This window comes from Erythrolamprus reginae, chromosome Z (genome assembly GCF_031021105.1).
Source record: "Erythrolamprus reginae isolate rEryReg1 chromosome Z, rEryReg1.hap1, whole genome shotgun sequence".
Lineage (NCBI taxonomy): Eukaryota > Metazoa > Chordata > Lepidosauria > Squamata > Dipsadidae > Erythrolamprus > Erythrolamprus reginae.
The window spans coordinates 36,737,450-36,751,991 of NC_091963.1; positions in this window are offsets into that span (position 1 = coordinate 36,737,450).

Genomic DNA, 14,542 nt, shown 5'->3' on the forward strand with positions numbered 1-14,542 from the left:
TAAGACACTCATTCATTCATTTATTTATTCCAATACACAATGACGGTTTTAGTGGGTATATATCTATATACACATAGTAAAATACATGATGAAGGATATAGAGGAGATACTCATAGTAAAATATATCTAAGAAATAATAGAAAAGAAGATATAGTAATAGAAAATATCAATGAAAGAATAGAAGAGATATAGGAATAGAAGAAAGGTATAGGAGATATAGGAGAACAATAGGACAGGGGACAGAAGGCACTCTAGTGCACTTGTACTCGCCCCTTACTGACCTCTTAGGAATCTGGATAGGTCAACCGTAGATAATCTAAGGGTAAAGTGTTGGGGGTTTGGGGATGACACTATGGAGTCCGGTAATGAGTTCCACGCTTCGACAACTCGGTTACTGAAGTCATATTTTTTACAGTCAAGTTTGGAGCGGTTAATATTAAGTTTAAATCTGTTGTGTGCTCTTGTGTTGTTGTGGTTGAAGCTGAAGTAGTCGCCGACAGGCAGTACGTTGCAGTATATGATCTTGTGGGCAATACTTAGATCTTGTTTAAGGCGTCTTAGTTCTAAACTTTCTAGGCCCAGGATTGAAAGTCTAGTCTCATAGGGTATTCTATTTCGAGTGGTGGAGTGAAGGGCTCTTCTGGTGAAGTATCTTTGGACATTTTCAAGGGTGTTAATGTCTGAGATGCGATATGGGTTCCAAACAGATGAGCTGTATTCAAGGATGGGTCTGGCAAAAGTTTTGTAAGCTCTGGTAAGTAGTGTGAGATGGCCAGAGCAGGAGCTACGTAGGATTAGGTTTACAACTTTTGAAGCCTTCTTGGCTATATTGTTGCAGTGGGCTTTGGCACTTAAATCTTTTGTTATTAGTATACCAAGGTCTTTAACCAAGTGGGGATTATCTGTGATAATTTGATTATTCAGTTCCTATTCACTTGTGGGCTCAGTTATTATTGCCGGTTCAACCCTATTCATTCACTTCAAAAAGGGGTGCTCTGGTCATCCCCCCAGCTGCTTCTCTAAGTGAGGTTAAATAACAGAAACCCAGAGACATATCTTCCTGGTGTTGATATCAATAAACACATATACACAATTAGAGGTTGTATATGTGTTTGTTTTCAGTTGCGACATTTCTCATTCTCAAGATGTATTAAAACCTGTCCGATTTTATTTAATCTTTTTATAGCACTATTAAATCTTACTACTCTGTTTGAACTTACTAGAGGCCTTCAGTTAAGCATGTGTTTTCTTTATAGGCAAGCCTTTCAGTCTTGGGTACTCATAAACAAATCTATTCACCACCCACTGCTACATTGCTGTTTGAGTTATATTTCAATAATAAAACAAACGGCTGCACTGAACGTTCAACTGAACATCTTGACCTTTGCTCGTTTTAGAGGATTTCTTTTCTTTCTTTATCGTTTTGCTAATGACAAAGTCCCAGTGAGCAGCTTATACCTGTTTTCTCTGTTTTTTAGCTGTTAAGTAGCAGTTATGAAGTTTCCCTCTTCTACACTGGCCTAACTTGAACATGATGCATGTCCCTTTCTGAAAGAATATATTTTCAACCCATTTTATGAGATATGTTGAGATATCTAATAAAATAACAGATATCAGTACAATAACTTTTTTGGAAAAAAAATAAATGGATGTTTAATTTATTCTTATGTTAATAAAGAAAATAGTGAATTACTGTCTTGAGACAGTAATTCAGTATTTTCTTTATTAACATAAGAATAAATTAAACATCCATTTATTTTTTTCCCAAAAAAGTTATTGTACTGATAGACAGTAGTTTAAGACCAGGAGAAGGAGCAATGAGAAGAAAAGAAGCATAGCAGCTTTTCATTTAGAAGTTAGGTGTTTGTGTGTGTGTATGTGTGTGTGTGTGTGAGAGAGAGAGAGAGAGAGAGGCAGGTCAAGTCATTTAGGGCTTCACTTAAATCTATCAAAGTGAAAATCCTTGCACAGTCTGTTTTTGAGCATGCTTTGCTCTTTCAGAACGTTATAAACATGATTGGTTCTCAGAATATGTCTGCAGAGAAAACATACTGTCTTTTGAGGGATGGCAGCTGGGAAATTAAATGCATTCACAGGTAACAAACTGATACGGTACTTTAAAAAGGCAAGGTAGATAATTAAAATTAGAATCTTATTTATAAAATTGTCTATACCACTATAGGCATATAAAAGTGGTACTTTAAGCAACACTGGGGCCCTTGTAAAGAATGAAACTTGCTCTGAAAATCTCCCAAATAATGGCAATACTCAGAAATATGGGAGTGAACATTTACTGTATACAACCAGAGCAAACACCTATATATAGGCTTTGACTCTTATCTGTTAAAGTACAGATTTTGGATGCATATGTGGCTTCATTTTTGTTTGCAATAAAGAAATTATTTTTATTGCATTTATGATCCTTCTGCCAAATAAACTAGTTCCTGGATCAGGAATGAATGAATTAAAGGAGGCTAACATCTGTAGCTGAAGACTGGTATGAGTCATGATTTACTCTGTTAACTTCAGTGACATGTACATGTGGTTTTCTGGCAATAATATGCAATTTCCCAGTCTAGTCTGCATGTCTGAGATTTCCTGGTTATTCTCTATCCATCCTACCTGATCTGATACTACTTAGTGGCTTGTTTGTTTTTTTAAGATCAGCCAAAGTTAATTAAGTACTGCTGCCAAAATGATCGTCCACAAGAAATTGACCTCTCCATCTGTTCATGGAAATACCTTGAATGGGAGTTCTTGATTTTTAACATTTGGGAACTAATGTCCAGTAGTTATTCCTAGCATTTCTATTCAAACTTGGAAAAAAATGTTCATGGAGGAACTGTAAAACAATAAGCTTGATGATTCAAATGTGGGTTAAGTAAATTCTGCTGCTTCAAAAAATGCCTGGCCAGTGACTTACCCTCCGGCCTGGATTTGCAGCAGGGCCAGGAAGACGCAGCTCCTGGTGTAGCTGCCATCTTGGATGGCCGGGATCTCGTGAGATTTCACAAGATCGCGGCCCTGTCTGGTCATCAGCTATGGCCGATGACGTTGCCAGGAGCGGAGCCTGCCAGCCCTATAAAAAGGGCTGTGCAGGCTCGGGGCCTCCTTTTCGCCCCTGACAACGAGCAGGCGAACACCCTCCCACCCTCCCTATCTTTCAGTGTGCCACTGGGGTAGGCCTTAGGGGCCCGAATAGGAATTTTTGGCGGTCTCGGTTTTTTCTGTGACCGTTTTTTCACCTATTCCACACTGCGGTGCAGGATGGAAGGTTAGGGGGTGTTTCGCTCCCCGATTAGTTCTAATTGGATTGCCTCTGGTCATTGGGTTGGCAGGTTAAGGGCGGAAATTGGGAGGTGTTTAGCAACTGCGTGTTCTCCGTTGGGCATCTTGGGGATGATTGGCAGACTCTCTCCAAAGACTCATGGTGCCTTTAAATCGATCTGAGCAATTGGGGAGAACCTGCCTTTGGGTCTCGCCCATTTCAATCCCCTCTCAGGGATTGGACGGCGAGACCTCCCACATGCATGGCATGGCTGGGATCCAGGTGGAGGCACAGCCCCTTCACCTGGATCAGCATGGAGCTACGCCCATATGTTGCCCCAGAAGTTTTTTATGTTGTCATTTCCGCCCCGGAAGTAATTCAGTTGACCTCTATGGGTCCATGTTAAGTTGAATTATAATTTAATTAGTAAAAATGGCCCATTTTTAAATCCAGCTCTGTGTCCGCGTTGTTATTCCGCCTCTGCTGCAAAATAAATCATGAATTTGGCAATTTTGTTTTGTTTTTTTTACTTAGAGAGGAACTATGTAAAAGAAAGGATCAACCAGGGTTGGGTTTTCTTTGTCTGTCCTTCTGAGCTGTATAAATTGCTGCTGCTGAAGGTAAGAAGTTTTCCTCCTTGACTATCTATCCCTTTTATTCAGCTTATTGAAATAAGTCATGCCTTTTATTCAGCTTCTGAAATGCAAGTACTTGCTGAGCTATTGGAGACTTAACAGTGTCATTACAGAAACCTTTTGTGAAAAACAGTTTTATAAGCACTGTCACTCCAGTGACAAAAGAAAACGAGCTATCTAGTATATAAATCTACAGATTCTTCACTTCAGCCTTTACATATTCCATGATAGTGAAACTGCATGTGTGTATGTATGCTTTTTTGGATGTAGTTCTGAAGTGCCTATTAGGATCACTCACATTTTCAGCCATAAATCTTCATTTTTGTTTTGATGTATTGTTACTTGCAGACATTCTTTAATGGAAGAAGAATAACACCTTAGTCCTAGGAGAAATAAGGCTCGCCTAAGCCCAATTCTGCGTATGGGCAGCTGATATACATATAAATAGAAAGAGTTTCATACTCTTATTCCATCAGCCTAACAGAATAAAAAAGCACTGCTGATTATATCATAAATATAGCTAAGGCTGAACCTTCACATTCTAAACGAATGCTTGTAGCACTGAAGTGTATTGTCTGTCTTGAAAACATATAGCTATGTTTTCAATATCCACGCAGAGATCACAATACCTAGACTAATCCCATCCCCACAGAAATTAGCCAACTCATAATAGATGGAAGGTGTATTTTTAGAGTGACTTTGATACATGAACCACCAGAAGCATGTAATGATATTTTATTTATTTATTTTATTTATTTATTATTTAGATTTGTATGCCGCCCCTCTACGAAGACCAGAAAATTGGGATAGCTTAGTTGCATATTTTGAACTAACCATGGCCTCAGAAGGATGCAGAGTTAGGGTTATGTCTTTAGCATAATTCATAAGTCTGCCCATATTTAATTTAAAGCATGCCTATGATACCAAAAGGGGTGGTAAAAGACTGCAACAAGACCCAATCAAATATAAAGCAATGAAAGTAATTCAGATGGTGATACCAATTTAGACTGAGTCTTATTCCCAGAAGAGCATGCATATAAATAGTTCGGCTGTGCAGTTAGATGCTGTTGGAAATTCTGTTTGTCTTATAGTTCCCTGGAGACACAAGTAAGCAGCTCATCCTAGTGTGTACACTGGGATGGTAAGAAGATGCTAATGAAAACACCTTAAAATGTCAATAGCTATAAATAAATCATAATGTTTATAAATGCAGTTTAATTCCATATGCTATTTAATGAAAGCAGAACGGAGGCAGTTGACAAATATTGAAGCTGAACGTGTATGAAATAGTAGGGCATGTTGTCATTTTACAGCATTACACACTACAGCTCTGCTGTCTCTCCTTCCGACTTGGTCATAATGTGGAATTGACAGTCAACCTACATAAAAAAGCCACATAAAAGATGTCTTCTGATTTCATTGATGGCACAATTGTAGCCTATTTTAAAGCATTTTATATTGAAAATGCAAGGCAACTATTAAAGTGTAATGGCACAGAACATCAGGAGGGGGGAACAGAAAAGGGAAAAGCTTGTACTGGTTTCTCATTTATGGTTGATATTTATTGCCTTTTCATTCTTATGGTATGCCTCTAAGTCAATTGAAATGCAAGTGCTAATGAAACCTTTTCCATAACACATTCATTCTCTTCCTCCACCAAAATGAGTTTACAAGACACTGTAAATGACTTACATATATCTGCAGCTCAGGTTTTATTGTTTTAGGTTAATTTATTCTCTGTAATATTCTTAATGAAAGTAATGACTCTTACACTAGTTTGTATAGTCACATCCCACACTTTTATTAAATCATGCTGGGAAAATGCATATTGGCTGCCCTAAACATTTCTGAAGTTTTTTTTGTTAGAACTCGCACATAAAGGCTGTCTCCCAGGCGATTATCAGCCCAGTATATTTGTTATCCTTTGTTCCTAATTTCAACTCACTGGCTCTGTTTACTGAAAGTAGCTGTTGAAGCTGAGGAAAGCTATGTCAGAGCTACTAGATTCTATCTCCCAAAGAAAAGCTGGAATATAGAAAAGTTCCAGGAAATAGATAGCAAAATTGCAAATTTATGTTTTCTTTTCATTGCATTAATGCATTTCCTTCCTAAATGATAGTAATTTAAGAGCTTTTCATTTTTACAAGAGAACCTGGCTCCTCCACATATGACATATAAATTCATCGGAATATACAAAGCTGCAAAAGTAATAAAAGGATACTAGATTTCTTAGATCTATCCAGAGACATAGTTCTATGTTTTGTGAACTAGGGAATAAACTATCCATTGGACAACTGATTTTAATCATTATTAATCATTTCTAATGATTAGATTCATTTGCTGCTAAGCTCCAGAAAATAAGGCATGTGTATCCCTTATAGAAAAATCACCAAAAGAAAGACTTATGACCTCTTAAAAATCTCACCGATTTATGGTAGCATAAACTTCCAGGGGTTAGAGTCCACTTTATCATCTGAGTGACAGATATACAAGGCCTTTGCTTGACCTTTAAAAGCAAGAAAACCATGCTCAAAAATGAAGGTAAGACCAGGACAAAAAAAGCATTGGATCTAGATAGAATCATACATTTGATTTAGATCTTCTCATTATCTTTAAATAAGCAAATCAAATTTAAGTTACATAAACAAAATAATAAGATTATTCCCAAATATTTTAATCCTTGTGTCCAATTTAAAATCATGATTGGTGATCATTTTTGGAGTGATCCTGGTGAGCCCTTAAGTTCTTAAAACCGAAAGTGATTCTTTTCCAGGCATTTGAAGAATTTCAAGATTGATTGAGAAGAGAGGAACTTGGTTTTAAGAATTCCTGTAACTTAACTATTTTTCCATTTAAAACTAATGCATTGCCAAAATGAAGTAGAGTGCAGGCAGCAATTTCATGGAGAAATTTATTTAAAAATAAATCTAATCTAATCTATCACCCTGGGGGGGGGGAAAACATTGACCCCCCTCAGAGAGGGTCTGCAACTTGGGCGTCCTCCTCGATCCACAGTTCACATTGGAGAAACATCTTTCAGCTGTGGCAAGGGGGGCGTTTGCCCAGGTTTACTTGGTGCACCAGTTGCGGCCCTATTTGGACCGGGAGTCACTGCTCACAGTCACTCATGCCCTCATCACCTTGAGGCTTGACTACTGTAATGCTTCAGATCGTGCAGAATGCAGCTGCGAGAGCAATCATTGGCTTCCCAGGTATGCCCATGTTACACCAACACTCCGCAGTCTGCATTGGTTGCTGATCAGTTTCCGGTCACAATTCAAAGTGTTGGTTATGACCTATAAAGCCCTTCATGGCATCGGACCAGAATACATCTGGGTCCACCTTCTGCCGCACGAATCCCAGCGACCAATTAGGTCCCACAGAGTCGGTCTTCTTTGGGTCCCGTCAACTAAACAATGTCGTCTGGTGGGACCCTGGGGAAGAGCCTTCTCTGTGGCAGCCCTGACCCTCTGGAACCAGCTCCCTCCAGAAATCAGAATTGCCCCCACCCTCCTTGCCTTTCGTAAGCTCTTTAAAACCCACCTCTGTCGTCAGGCTTGGGGGAAGTGAACTACCCTTTTCCCCCTAGGCCTATACAATTTATGCATGGTATGTTTGTGTGTATGTTTGGTTTTTATATAAGGGTTTTTTAATTATTTTAATCATTAGATTTGTCATATGCTGTTTATTACTGTTGGTAGCCGCCCCGAGTCTACGTAGAGGGGCGGCATACAAATCTAATAAATAAATAAATAAGTAAATAAATAAATAAATAAATAAATTATTTATTAGATTTGTATGCCCCCCCTCTCCGAAGACTCGGGGCGGCTCACAACAGTAATAAAAAAAGTATAACAATGGAACAAATCTAATAATAAAAATTAGATAAAAAACCCCAACTGTTAAAAACCATACAACACATACATACCAAACATAAAATATAATAAAGCCTGGGGGAGATGTCTTAAATAAATAAATCAAATCTAATCTAATCTAATCTAATTTTTATTCAACTTCTATGCCACCCATGCCATAGGATTCAGGGCAGCTTACAACAATACAGAAAATACAATAATACAATAATAAAAAGAAGTCAAATATTAATAATAATTATAACACCCCATTACAAACCCATACTAAAATAACCCTCTATAAAACCCCTAAGTCAAATATACATGCCAATCGAACATAATTCAGCTGTGCCTGATATTAAGATTCACAGCCCCCAGGCCTGTCAGAAAAGGCAGGTCTTGACAGCTTTTTGAAAGACCAGTCTGTGGGAGCAGTCTGAAGGTTGGGCCAGAGTTGGTTCCATAGAGCTGGGGCAGCTACAGAAAAGGCCCTTCTCCATGGCCCCGCCAACCTACATTGCTTGGTCGACGGGACCCGGAGAATTCTGTGCAATCTAATAGGTCTCTCGGAGGTATATGGCAGGAGACATTCCCATAAATAGTCAAACCCTAAGCCATGTAGGGCTTTATAGGTGATAACCACACCTTGAATTGTGACTGGAGACTAATCAATAGCCAGTGGAGCATGCGGAGTATTGGTGTTATATGACAACTCATGTGGTTGCATTCTGGACTATCTGCAGTCTCTGAACACTCTTCAAGGGTAGCCTCATGTAGAGTGCATTGCAATAATCAAGGTGATGAGGGTCTGAGTGATTGTGCGCATGGCCTCCTGGTCCAAATAGGGCTGTAACTGGTACACCAGGTGAACCTTGGCAAAGGTCTCCCTGGCCACAGAGATGGTGTTCAAGGTTCAGCTGTTGATCCAGGAGGACAGCCAATTTATGAACCCTATCTGAAGGGATCAGAGTCTCCCCCCCTCGAACAACGGATGGATAGATGGAACAGTCCTTCAGAGGGAATGTCCAGAGCCACTCGGTCTTGTCTGGATTGAGCTTGAGCCTGTTGGCTCCCATCTAGACCCTTACAGCTTCCAGGCACCGTCACATCACATCAACCACTTCACTGAATTGGCATGGGGTGGAGATGTATACCTATTATCAGTATACTGAGGATACCTCACCCCATGCCATCAGATGATCTTACCCAGTGGCTTCACGTAAATGCTAAATAGTAGGGAGGAGAGAACTGACCCCTGCGGCACCCCACAAAGCAGGGGCTGAGGGATAGATCTCTACCCCCCCCACTAGCACCGACTGTGAGCGACCAGAGAGGTAGGAGGAGAACCATAGTAAAATGGCGCCTCCCACTCCTAACCCTTCCAGCAGTCGCAGAAGTATACCATGGTGAACTGTATCAAAGGTTGCTGAGAGGTCAAGAAGCACCAGGATAGAGGAGTAACCCCTATCCCGGGCCCACCAGAGATTATCCATCAGTGTGACCAAAGCAGTTTCTGTGCTGTGACCGGTCCTGAAACCAGACTGTAAAGGATCTAGATAATAAATGGAGAGAGCTGTGAACCTTGCAGCATGTCACAAAGGAGTGGCTGTGGGATGGCCTTCTTGCTCTCTATGAACATAGTTTGATCCAGCCTTGAAGAAAGTAGCTGATGCAGCACAGGATTGTGCTGCACAGCTCCAGTTCCCAGAGCTGGTTCAAAAGGATAGTATGGTCATATACTATGAGCAGCTGTGTGAGCTGTTGTGGATACATCTAGGTACACCCACATTACACCAACTCTCCATGAGCCGCACTGGCTCCCAATCAGTCTCCGCATGTAATACAAGGTGTTGGTTATTACCTTTAAAGCCCTACATGGTTTAGGGCCAGACTGCCTTCTACCACATAGCTCCCAGTGACAAATAAGGGCCCACAGGGTTGGCCTCCTCCAGATCCCGCTGGCTAAGCAGTGTCGGCTGGTGGAGCTGTGGGGGAGAGACTTCTCTGTGGTGGCTCTGGCTCTCTGGAGCCAGCTATGTCCTGAGATTTGGACTATCCCCACCCTACTGGCCTTCTGGAAAGCTGTAAAGACCTGGCTTTTCCGTCAGGCCTGGGGCCATTGATTAAATGATAAATCTTCAAGATCTGGCCACAAATAATACATATGGTTTTATTGTGGGTTTTAAATTGTTTTTAAACTGTTCTTTTTAGATGTTCTAATATTAATAATGTATGTCTTGTTCTCTTTCGTTGTGAGTTGCACAGAGTCCTTAGGGAGTTGGGCAGCATACAATTTAAACAAACAAACAAACAAACAAACAAACAAACAAACAAACAAGGTATCAAAAACTGCTGAGAGGTCAAGAAGAGCAAGGATAGTTGTACTACTTCCATCCCACATCAGCCAGAGATCACCTACAAGTAAACCAATGTTGTCTCTGTCCCATAAGTAGGCCTGAAATTCAACTGAAAGGGCTCCAGATGATCTTTTTCATCTAGGACCCTGTGAAGTTGCAACACAACCACTTTTTCCACCACCTTCCCTCAAAAGAGGAAGTGGGGAACTGGATGGAATTTGCTAGACAGGTGGGATTCTTAAGGAGGAGGATGGACCAAGTCTTCCTTAAATGGTCCTGGAAATACTTCATCCTGCATCAATACAGAACCCAGATGCAAGTCTTTCTGCTGGAGGCCTTTAGCAACCAAGATGGACTAAGACCTAATAAGCAAGTTATCACATTAACAGCCTTGAGAATCCTGTCCATTCCTCAGGACCAGCAAGGTCAAACTAATTGCAGATGAATGAGTAAGTACAGTATGCTCCTGGGCATCTTGGAATCTAACTGCATATGAATTCAAGCAATTTCTCAAACCAATCCTGTAAATGTTCATTTGAGCCTTACTACCCATGGAGGGATCATGTGAGCTTTAAACAGTGATGCTGGGTGGCACTCTGCAGATACAATTAGCTCAGAGAAATAGTGACATTTCACTGCTCTTACCACCAGGAGATAGGCCTTAATAGTGGTTCTAACCTGTAATTAATTGAATTCATTCTGGCATCCTCCAGTGGCATTTTAGCTTTTCTTTGGTTCTTTTCAATATCTTCAACTCCTCTGTGGGGGAATGTGAACATAAGAACATAAGAAGAGCCATGCTGAATCAGGCCAAAGCCCATCGAGTCCATCATCATGTGTCATACAGTGATCCACCAATTGTCCATGGGGATCTTGAGCAGAAAGAGAAGGCAAGACCCTCCCTTTCCCCTGACCCCCAACAAATAGTACTCAAGGGAATCCTGCTGGCCTCAATAACCACTGATACACTTGGCATCCACGAATTTGTCTTATACTGCCTTGAAGCTATCAAGGCTGACAGCTGTCGCAACCTCTTCTGGAAGTGACTTCCCTAAATCAACAACCCTCTGGGTGAAGAAATATTTCCCTTGATTTGTCCTCACTTTTTTACCTGTGCCCCCTTGTCCTAGTATTGTGTGATAGAGAAAATATTTTTTCTTAATCGACCTTTTCTATCCCATGCATGATTTTATACACTTCGATCAAGTCACCCCTTAAACGCTGTCTTTTAAGGCTGAAGAGACCAAGGTGTCTCATAAGGAAGTATCATAAGGAAGTATCATAAGGAAGGTGCCCCATTTCCTTTATCATTCTTGTTGCCCTTTTCTGCACCTTTTCCAGTTCCATTTTATCCTTCTTGAGGTGAGGTGACCAGAACTATACACAGTACTCCAAGTGTGGTCTCATCATCGATTTGTACACAGGCAATACAACACTTACCGACTTATTTTCGATTCCCTTCCTAATCATGCCAAGCATGGAATTTGCTTTTTTTTTACTGCTGCTGCACACTGGGTTGACATCTTCATTGAGCTGTCCACCAAAACCCCAAGATCCCTTTCTTGGGTTGACTCAGAAAGTTTGGTCCCCATCAGTTGGTAGGTATAATTAGGGTTCTTTGCCCCGATGTGCATAACTTTGCACTTGTGGGATGTGGGATGATGGACCAAGAGAGAGGCCATGGGCATGATCCTGTCCAAGGCTCTGCTGCCTTCTGATTCTAGGCTGTGGCCACAACATCTGCAGAACTATGCAACATAGTCCCTAGTCCATCCCCCAAAGGTGGACTATTTGAATAGGCCTTCAAATGATTCAAAATCTCAAGGACACAAGAATGTCATCTGACCAAGACAGGGGAAAATGATAAATCCCCTACCAAATCACTTTGCCACTGCTTTGACAAAAAGATCATATCCGAAGTGTGTCCTGTTTTAATTTATCACATTCTGGATTGGCAGGGAACAACATTTGTCGTAATGGCTACACAGGCTGCACTGTTATTGAAGTCTATTGTTGAAGAGTAATGAATTTCTGACTACAAACATAATGTTTTGGGAGACACAATAATGCTATTGTTTCTAAATCTTGCTATTTTTGATGCCAGGCCAGAGACCATTTATTCGTTTATGTGGAAGCTGATCTTAAGTGGATAACAAAAGGATATTGTTGATAAGATTCTTCTGTCTTCATATAAGCAGATGAATAAGCTCTTGAATGAGTATGGATGATGCTATTATTGAGCTTTAGCTGAAGGTACGTGAAGAGAAAATTAGCTTTTTATTTAATACCATGAATGTGCAAAAGAATGGATAAAACATATAGCAAGCACAATTCCTTCCCTATGAGCTTTTAGGAGAAAACTCAACAGTAAACAGGTGAAGCAGAGACTGAAACTGCTAATAGTGCACAACAAAGAGTAAATAGGTATATATGGCAATAGGGAACATATAGGGAAAAAATGACAATATATATTTTCAGTAGCAGCTTTTTAAGTACTGCTGCATGGCTACAACTGGCTACAACTGGTGGATTTCTAAGCCATCAATAATCAAAGTTCTCCAAGTAAAAATGTGGACATCTATTTCAGTTTGCCAAACAGTAAAGGTGTGCTATTATGTCTTTCATAATTGTGATACTGATATAGATATGTGCACTTTTAGAATATAATTCTGTCAGTGCTTTATTCTGTTTCTTTAAAAAATTGAATAAAATTAAAATATGTATCCACCCAGGCCAATGAAGAGAAACTGCTAAGTACAACTTGATTATGGATCATACTAGGCACAATATACCAAACAATTTCATAAACAACTATTGACTGCATGTGGATTTGTGTGTAGAATACCTGTTTTACAGATAGCTCTTGGTCAATTCCTATCACTGCCTATTGCTTCAGTGATCAAATTGTCCTGGAATATTAGCAAAAACTCTAAGTGGACTCAAGCTACCCAAAGGTGAGAAGTGGGATACTGTCTCAAAAACTGTTAAATGTACTTCTTAAAATGTTAGAAAGAAATTCTGATGGAGAACATAATCAGAAAAAAATAAAGGTCAGATGTAGGCCAACGTAATCAAGAAGCAAAATCAGTTTTTTCCCTTTTCCTTTTCTTTCCCTTCTTTCCTCAAACTATATTTTCTGTACAATATTGGAAAGAACCTCTGTTGAAGAACAAAACCAGAGAAAGCAAAAACTGGATGTAGGCCAGTCTAATCAAGACACAAAAGCAGATTTTACTGTTTCTTTTTATACAACAAGCTACATTTTCTTTATACAACAAGCTACATTTTTTCCCAAACGCCATCACTCTACTAAACAAATAATTCCCTCAACACTGTCAGACTTTCTACTAAATCTGCACTTCTATTCTACTAGTTTTTCTCATCATTCCTATCACCCATTTCCTCCCATGTTGACTGTATGACTATAACTTGTTGCGTATATCCTAAGATTTTTATTAATATTGCTTCTTCATTGCTTATTTGACCCCTATGACAATCATTAAGTGTTACACCACATGATTCTTGACAAATGTATATTTTATTTTATGTACGCTGAGAGCATATGCACCAAGACAAATTCCTTGTGTGTCCAATCACACTTGGCCAATAAAAATTCTATTCTATTCTATTCTATTCTATTCTACTATCCTAACAAAGTACCTTATGAACAAAGTACAAGCATTATGACAAACTTAGATGCCTAAGATTATTCTCTTGAATTTTCCAATTAAAGCTTTAAATTCATTCTTCAATACACCCAAGCATTTTCTATTCATTTTTCTTTTGTGCACTGTAGTTGGGCATTTTATTCCTCTCATTTGCTATTATATATGTCTAAGATCAGTTCCCCTTTTGCATTTTGTAAACTTTAACTATTGGACTAATCTTTCACTTTCTCAAAAGAATGCTATGATTCATGGCAAGAAGGCTGTATTTCTTAGTTGTATGATTGTGGCTCATTTATGTGATACTTTTCAATGAAAATTTTCCATGTCACAATATGTTCTCTAAAGGGACAGATTCTTTTATTTTTGAATCAAATGATTATTCTTTGAGTTTTGCTTGAGTTTATGATGCACATCCTTGTCCTTTTAAAGCTATCTTACCCATGAAAGATGTCAACCATATTTCCTGCTTTCCTTCTTGGGATTCCCCCCCCCCAAACCAAATATCATTCTGATAGCTCTTTTGCAGTCAGGTTTTTGTTATACATCTCTTTATTTTATAATGTTCTTAATGCTGGATTTATCAGCTCATTATAATTACTGCTACAAATGCCACAATAAGTATCAATAGAGTTGGAAGAAAAACCTCACAGATGGTTTGGCATTTGGACAGGAAACCATTTTGCTTTTTATTGTGCCTGTGATTTCCCCCCTTCTCTTTTCAGAAGGCACAGTCATTTTATTAGGCATAATCTGTTTATAGCTG